Genomic DNA, 8,676 nt, shown 5'->3' with positions numbered 1-8,676 from the left:
GCCAATTGGCGAGAACGCCCTTCAGTTACGTCCAGGGAAAAGGGGGCGGAATCCCCGCTCAGCTGCCGATTGGCTGCCGCCGGCCGTCATTTGGGAAAAAGAGGCTGCTGGGTCCCCGAGGGGCTGGTTTAGTGGGCGGAATTTGAATGCTTGGGATTGATGGGCCCTTGCGGATATTAGGGCGAGTGAAGGCCTAGGCTAGGAGCGCTCGTTTACGCTGCCCGCCCGGTCGGTTGGCCTGCCGTCCAAACACGCGCAAAGCGCGCTGAGAGTGTTTCACTTCTCCCGCATTTTCTCACGATCACCCCTTCCTAGAAGCAGTAAAGTTGCTTGACGTTGGCACAGCCGAGGGACCCTGGTTTCAGGGGCCTACCCATTGCATTCTTTCCTCTGAGCCTGCTGGGTGCCAGACCCTCCGAGGGGCAGGCACTAGACGACAGATCACAGCCCCTGTCTTCGTGGAACTCTGGTAGGGGAAAGAGGATGCACGCCGAGGCCTCTGAACCCCGCAACTGTTGGAATAGATGGTTTGCTGGAGGTGTAGCCAAGGAGGACTTCACCCTGCTTGGTGGAAGAGGGAAGACTTCTTAGAGGGGTTCTGGGAGCTGAGACCCAGCAATCCTATTTCTGGACAATATCTAAGAGCATGAGAAGAGTTTTAGGCCATGGGATGATCAGGACAGGACTATTTGCTAAGGTGATCCAATCCTGAGACTCATTCAACACCCACTTCATCCAATACTCCTTGTGCTGTTACTGTGCTTACCAAAGAACTTCTGATTCTCATTGGTTTTTCCTCCATTCATTTATTGAATATGCTAGGCCCTGTTCCAGGATCTGGATGCAAAATATCCAAGACAGCGAATTAACATTCTTGCAGGGAAGATTCATGCTAAACATACAAATAAGTATATCATAAAGTGTCACATGGTAACAAGGACTTTGAAAAAGATAAAGCAAGGATGAAGCAGGTGCTATTTGGCGTTCCTCAGGCTTTCTCATTCATTTTATTCCTCCATACGGATATCCGGGCAAAGAACATTCCAGGCAAGTCCAAGGAAGGAAGAAATAAGTCATACTAGAAATATGACCAGAATGTTCCTTAGAAGTGAGAATGGCAAGACTTCGATTCACTTACTTTGGACTTATCATGTGGAAAGACCATCCATTAGAAAAGGACATCGTGTTTAGTAAAGTGGAGAGCCAACGAAAATGAGAGTAAGCCTCCCTGAGATGGACGGACACAATGGCCACATCAGTGGACCCAAACATTCCAGTGATCAGGAAGATGGTGCAGGACAGTTCTGTTCTGTTGTCCATAAAGACACCAGGAGTCAGAGTCAACTTGATGGCGACTCGCAACAAGAACAACAGCAAATCAAACGCCCCGAGAAAGACTGCCTGCCATGACGGCGACGAAGATGGAGGTGTAGGGAAGGTGGGGGGAGAGGCAGCCCCACCGCCAGGAGAACTGGGGGCTGACGTCATCAGATCTATATTTTAGGAAAATCACTCTGTAGGGGCAGCGTGGAGAGTCCACCATAGTGGGACAAAAGCAAGAACAAGGGATCTCATTAAAACAGAGTCTAGGATGGCAACTGACAAAGATTTTTTATCAATATGGCAGGCTGAGCACAACTTCAACCCCATCTGCCTAAAATCCCTTGAACTGATGTTGTTAGGTGCTATCAAGTTGGTTCCAAGTCCTAGTGACCCCACGTACCACAGAACAAAACAGTGCCCGCTCTGGCGCCACCCTCATAATCCTTGCTCTGCTTGAGCCCATTGTTGCAGCCAAGGCGTCAATGCATTCTCATCGAGGGTCTTTCTCTTTTTCAATGACGCTCTATTGAACTCATAGAAAATAGATATTTAGAAAAGTAAATCCAAAATGTAGAAATCCTTCAGATCACGGTCTCTGAAAACAATTTAAGAACATTAAAAATTAGAAACAAAAGAATAGGCACACACAACACACACACAGAAACCCCTTTCTACTTGGGAGTTTTAAGACAGGCTTGGAAATAACTTGAGTTAAAGAGGAAACAAAAAATAAAATGATAAACTCACAAATTAACAACCACAAGAGCCCTAGATATTAAACCTTATGAGATATGGCCAAAGTGATCATCTATATAAATCAATATATAACAACATTTATTAGAAAAGAAGAAAAACATAAGAAATTAATTGATTCTGATATAACACAGCATGTACACACTCATGAGTGCATGTGCGCACACACACGCAGTTACTCTTCTTTATCCTTGCTGCTGTTGTTAGGTGCTCTCAAGTCAACTCCAATTCATGGTGAGCTCATGTATAACAGAATGAAATGTTGCCCACTAAAAGCACAGAAGAACAGAAAGGAATAACCCCATAAGAATAAAGAAAATGTGGTAAGGAAGAGGAGATTGTCATCAATGGACAGATTTCAACAATTTTTTGGAAAGCAGACAGAAATGAGTTGATAAATAAAATAGGAAAAATACAGCCTAGAATATTTGACAAGGGCACTCCGGAAGAGGTGGGAGCCGTTTGTCGGATACACTGCCAGAAAGTCCACACAGAATCCACACTAGTTTTTGGTCCTTTATTTATTTTATTTTTTTAATATGTGAACTGACCACTGAGGATGGTCAGAAATTGGAAGAAAGCCTTCAACATGAACAAAAGGCAAGATAAATATTCAGGGGAAAAAAGAATGTGGAAGAATATCTGAAAATGCTGGAAAACACTGCATAACATAGATGAACTTGGAGGACGTTATGCTGAGTGAAATAAGTCGATCACAGAAGGACAAATACAGTATAAGTTCATTACTGGAAAAAGTCAAGGAAAGGAAGGAAACTTTCTTTGTTGGTTACTGGGGGGGGGGACACTGCAATAATAATAAAAAAATATATATTCAGTAACAAAAAAAAGAAAACCAGAAAATGAACATAACACAGAGGGAAAAAAAATTAACTGAATTAGCCTATTTAGAGAAGTAAAAGAAAATAATGTATCCACAAAACAAGAACAGAATATGACGTAAAAGGAGCAATTGGAGAGCAAGAAAGAATCATTGGAAATTACAATGTGTTTATTGAAGTTAAAATTTCAATAGAAAAGACTGAAAGATAAAACTGAAGTCTTTCCGGAAATAGAACAGATCAGAGACAGGAAAATAGAGAAAATATAAACACTTAGAAGAGTTATCTAGGAAATCCATCAAGCAACTAGCAAAAGTTCTTTCTTTAAAAACGATTTTGTTCTTGTTGAGAACATACACAGCAAAACATACACCAATTCAGTTTATATGTGGACAATTTGGTTATATTCTTTGAGTTATGCAACCATTCTCACTCACTTTTTCTGAGTTGTTCCTTCCCTATTATCATGAACTGATGGCTGCCTAAAGTTCCTGTCTAGCTAACAAGAATCCTTGACAGGTAAAACCAAGAAAAAGGAACAGGAATCAGAATAACATCAGACTTCACAACAATACTGGATGATGAAAGACAAGAGGTCACTTCTTTAAAAAAATCCAGGGGAAAATGGTTTTCAACTTAAAATTTTACATTCAGCCAAAATATCCATCAAGTGTGATGATAGGATAAAAATATTCAGATATACAAAAGCTATGAAAATTTACATCTCAAACATCCTTTCTTAGGAAACTACTTGAGGATGTTCTCCAGCAAAACCAGGGCATAAGCCAAGAAATAGGAAGATGTTATCCACAAAACAGTGGGTCTAACCCAGGAGAGCAGTGACAGGAAATACCAGGGATGCCAACTGGGCAGGAAGCCTGATTGGCAGTCAGTCTAGATTGGAGTAGGAGAATGGCAGGCTATGGGAGAGAAGACTCCAAAATTTTTTAAAAGTGTGTGTGTGTGTGTGCAAGTAACATATTAGACAGTGTGATTGAGAATTTACAGAAAATTGAATCTGATAACGATAAATAATATAGGAAAATAAGGCAAAGCAATTAGAAACAGCAGGAGAAAAAAACTATTTCCCCATACAAGAAAGTTATTATGATCAAGATGAGAAGCAAAGTAAAATATATTATAATTTTACCAATTGATAGTAAGAAATATTGGACATCCATGCTAGGGAAGTTCTCTTTTCAAGTGGCCCAGGGAGTCATCACATCCAACTGATGGACAAGGAAACACGACAGTGGTACCCGTCTTCTTGACCTGGCATTGACAGATATTTGCATAGACATCAGAATGTGATTTTTTTGTTGTTGTTTGGTTTTCAATTTCTAAAGTCAATCTACACACTAGACATTGACAGATTGGTTATTGTTGCAGGATGAGATGTAAATTTCCAGTAACAATGTGAAATTGAAGTGTAACAGCTACAAAAGGGGATGTTTACCAGAAAGGAAAGGGTTTCTGGAAGGAGAGGTTTAAGTGTATTAGTTAAACATACAAAGAACTAAAGATAGCAGTATAAATAGTATGGATATAAAATATGGTATGTCAGGAATCCCTAAAACCACCCTCAGGCTCAATGATTCACGAGAAAGACTCACGGATTTCAGAAAACCTGTGATGGTTAAGGCTTATTACAGCAAACAGGGACAGACTGAAGTCAGCAACTATCAAAGGTACATGGCACAGAGTCCAGGAGAGACCCCAGGCACAAGCTTCCGGTTGTCCTTTCCCAATGTATCTGTATGGACAGTGCTGACATTGTTAACATAGACTATCTGCCACGGCCCAAGGCTCCCACCATAAAACCCATTGTTGGCACACATTATGTGGAGCAGCCCAAAGCTCCAAAGCTCCGGGTACACAAAGGTGCTCTTATCAGGCAGGGTAGTCAAAGGCTTAGAAGTCACCTCCCGCAACCTGGGCACAGTCCAGTTTCTTTGGATGTGCAGGGTTTGAATACCCCCAAACTGCTCAGTTAACCCTTTATGGCACATACGGAGAGGAGGCGTACGTCAGTGAACTGCACCTTATGTCATATATAATGCTGGGAGGAAGATGAGAAGGCTGTCACCAGAGGACAGGTGGAAGTAAGGGGGAAAGCACATTGGGTTTTGAGGGGCTTGAGCCATGACATCCATTTCTTCCCGACCTGAGTGGCATGGAACTCTGATTCTAAAGTTCATCAGAGAAAATTTACCAGATTGGCCAAGAAAATGTTTACAAAGGGGCGACGTGCCTTCCCAGGGATCCAGATCTACTGTGAAATGACACTGTTGAGAACACAAACGCACACAGACGCTGAACAGAACCAGCTACGAATGGGGCGGGTCCCCCTTCCGCATCGTTCTGTTCCAGTGACCATGGATTCGCCATGGTGGGTGGTGGCCCAGTTCCGGGCAATGAGAAGTACCGCCAAGTCCACCAGCGCCTTCTGAGAAGCTATGGGTCTGCTGCTCTCCCTGGACGTGGCTGGACAGGCAGGAGAGACATTTAAATGCTGGCAGCAGCTCGATCAAGGGTCTCTTTATGAGAACGTCCTCTGTTTAAGGATCTCCCCTGACCCCCAACTAGTTTTTCTGTTTCCTTGATCACAAGTTTCTTGGGACCCTTGGGGTCACAGAAGCTATGACTACTGAGGACTTGGGTGAATAGAGACACCAACGGTATCTGTGGTTATTTTCCTGTTTGGGTTATTTATTTATTTATTTATTTATTTTTCTTTTCTCTCTTGCTTAGGTTGGCTAGTGTTCTATCTTTTAGTCTTGTTTTGTGTTTGGGGATTGATTTCTTTATTTTTTGGTTTCTCTAACTGCACGCTTCCTGTTCTCATTTCCATTCTCGAGATAGTCTCCAAACTTCTTTCATTTTTCTTTTCTTTCCTGACCTGCGATTTTTCGTAAGGGAGTTCTACACTTTCTATGCAAGCTTTGACTTGCTTTGCTTTTGCTAAAAGGGCAAGGAGGCGGCATCTTCTGACCTCCTGCAACCTCACGAGGGGGACCAGAGTCACCCTCAGCAGTCCAAGGCTCAGTCCTATGAGGCCAAACACGCCACCACCCTGCAGCCTTTCTACCAACTCTGACACCAGCCGTCCCCCCCAAGTCACTCTCTACTTCTCTGCTGGGGTCGATAATTCCTTGCAGTGGCCACACTGAACCCACAGACAGTCCTCACATCTGTTTGCATCCGTGAACTCAGCCTTTGCAGCGTGGCCGCTCGTGTTTTCAGCACCGGCCAATGCTGTTTTTCTGAGTTACTTGCTTTCCCGTTCTCTGGTGAGCCTCTCATGTGGCCCTCGCTCCTCTTCTCGATTTCATCGCTTTGTCCTTTGGTTTACTTTCGGAGAAGTCTCCCAAACGTTTCTGCCACTGGGCTTGGAATTTTTGAGAGTTCCTTGTTCTCTCCATGGTTTGGGTTTTGTTTACCCCGTTCTTGTCCAAGAAGGCCCTGGGTTGTGCAAAATCGGTGACGCGCCTGACCGATAACGCAAAGGTTAGAGGTGGTCGCTCCCCCCAGAGGTGCCTCAGAAGAAAAGCCCGGAGAGTTACTGCCCGTCCTTCAGCCCTTGGAAACCATGTGGGACGCAGCTCTACTCTGACACACAGGGCGTCGTCATGAATCAGACGCAGCTTGACGGCTTCTTGACTGCTTTCTTTTTGTTCAGGGTTGCAGCACGTTCTCTTGTGGTTTCCAAAGATGTTAACGATAGGCTTCCATAATTGCAGTGTCCTCTACACCGGCCGTTTCCTCCTCCTGTTTGGAGGTCTGCATGTGTGTGAGCGCGGCAGGTGACGGCAAGCTCCGCGCCCGTGAGTGGGGCTCCCTCTCCATGAACTCCTGGAGAGGGAGTTGGCATGGCTGCCACAAGGTCGGTGTCACTCGGATGCCCCAGAGAAGACGTTTCGAACATCCTGCCTGGAGGATAGGATCCGGCTGCAGAGTCCCTGGAGCCATGTGGAGGAAGGGCTCTCTGCTCAGAACATGGAGACCTTGACCTAGGCCAGGTCCGGTGCCACTGCTCCCAGCTGGCCCTACTGACCTGCAGTCCGTCCAACCATCCTTGTGCCCTCTGCAAGCAGTTCTGGTGGTGCAGTGGTGAAGGCATTTGGCTACTAACCAAAAGGTCGGTGGTTCGAACCCACCAGCAGCTCTGCGGAAGAAAGATAAGGCAGTCGGCTTCCGTAACGCCTGACAGCCCTAGAAACCCAATGTGGGTCACTATGCATCGGAATTTGGTTTGGTGCTCTCTCCAGAGAATAAAGTTCTGGATCTCTGCCAGGTTGGCGGAGGCACAGTGGCACGGACAGAAGGAAGGAGGGCCGAGAGGAGGACTGGCGGTCCTGGTTTGCCTCGGACCGAGGAGTTTGCTGGAACATGGCACTTCCAGTGCAAATCTTCGCAGAGACAATAGGCCACCTCGTGCTTCAGTGCCTCACCCAGTCCTCTTCATTTTAGGGGCTCTTTTGCCCCTTGCTCTAAGCCCTGGGCCCCCCGTGCATTCTACATCAGTGACAGCCCAGTCTCCAGCTTCCCCTCCCCAGCTCGCTACGCGACTTTCTAGGTTGGCCAACTCAGTCGCCCCACACCCACCCGTCTCTCCAGGTTCCAAGATGTTGCTGCTGGCTGGTCAGCGTCCTGTACGGAGGGCGACGCAGACGCCCCAGGTCAGCCTGAGGTCATCTCCCTGTGCATTCGGATGTTCATAGCCGCTCTATTTGTTACAGCTCCAACAGGCAACAACTGGCATGTCCTTCAGCGGGTGAACACATCAGCTGGGGTGCGCGCACGAAGTGCAATACTCTCAGAAAGAAGAAGGCATGCACTAGTGAGGCTTGCAAAAACCTGGATGGCTCTCCAAGTAATTCTGCCCAGTGGAAGATGTTTATCTGGTGTGAGTCCATTTATATTAAACTCCATAAAATGCAAACTAATCTACAGTGACAGAAAGCACAGCAGGGGGTGCGGGGGGAGGGTGTGGGGAGTGGCGGGAAGGAGAGATGACAAAGGGGCACAGAGAAACTTGTGGGGTGATAGATATATACGTCCACTATCTTGATTGTAGGAGAAGCTCTGGTAGCATAGTGCCTAAGGCACTTGACTGCTAACCAGAAGGCTGGCGGTTCAAGCCCACCAGCCACTCCTCAGAAGGAAGATTGGGCAATCTACTTCTGTAGTGATACTGCCTTGGAAACCCAAGGAGAGGTCGCTATGAGTCGGATCCGACTCGATGGCAAATAACAATAACAACATCTTGATTGTAAGGAACCCTGGTGGTACAGTGGTTAAGTGTTCAACTGCTAACTGAAAGGCTGGCAGTTTGAACCCACCCACTGTTCTGAAGGAGAAAGATGAAGCAATCGGGGTCCATACAGATTTACAGCCTTGGAAATCCTATGGGACAGTTCTACTCTGTGCTCTATGGGTGCTGTGAGTCAGAATTGATTAGAGGACAGTAGAATCTTCACTGTGGTGGTTTCATGGGTATATATACGTATGTCAAAGCTCATCAAATTGTACACTTTAAATAATACTTTGTTGTATGTAAATTATGCCTCAATAAATCTGTTTAAAATAAACTGCACCAACTATATGTACAGTTTAAAGAAGCATTATAAAGCCAACACCCATGTAACAACATCCATTAATAATTGGAACATGGAATGTACAAAGTATGAATCTAGGAAAATCGGAAGTTGTCAAAAAACGAAATGGAATGCATAAAGATCGATATCCTAAGCATTAGTGA

This window comes from Orycteropus afer, unplaced genomic scaffold, assembly GCF_000298275.1.
Source record: "Orycteropus afer afer isolate SDZICR_OR568_19922 unplaced genomic scaffold, OryAfe1.0 scaffold00713, whole genome shotgun sequence".
Classification (NCBI taxonomy): domain Eukaryota; kingdom Metazoa; phylum Chordata; class Mammalia; order Tubulidentata; family Orycteropodidae; genus Orycteropus; species Orycteropus afer.
Note: the sequence above shows the minus strand (reverse complement) of the source record.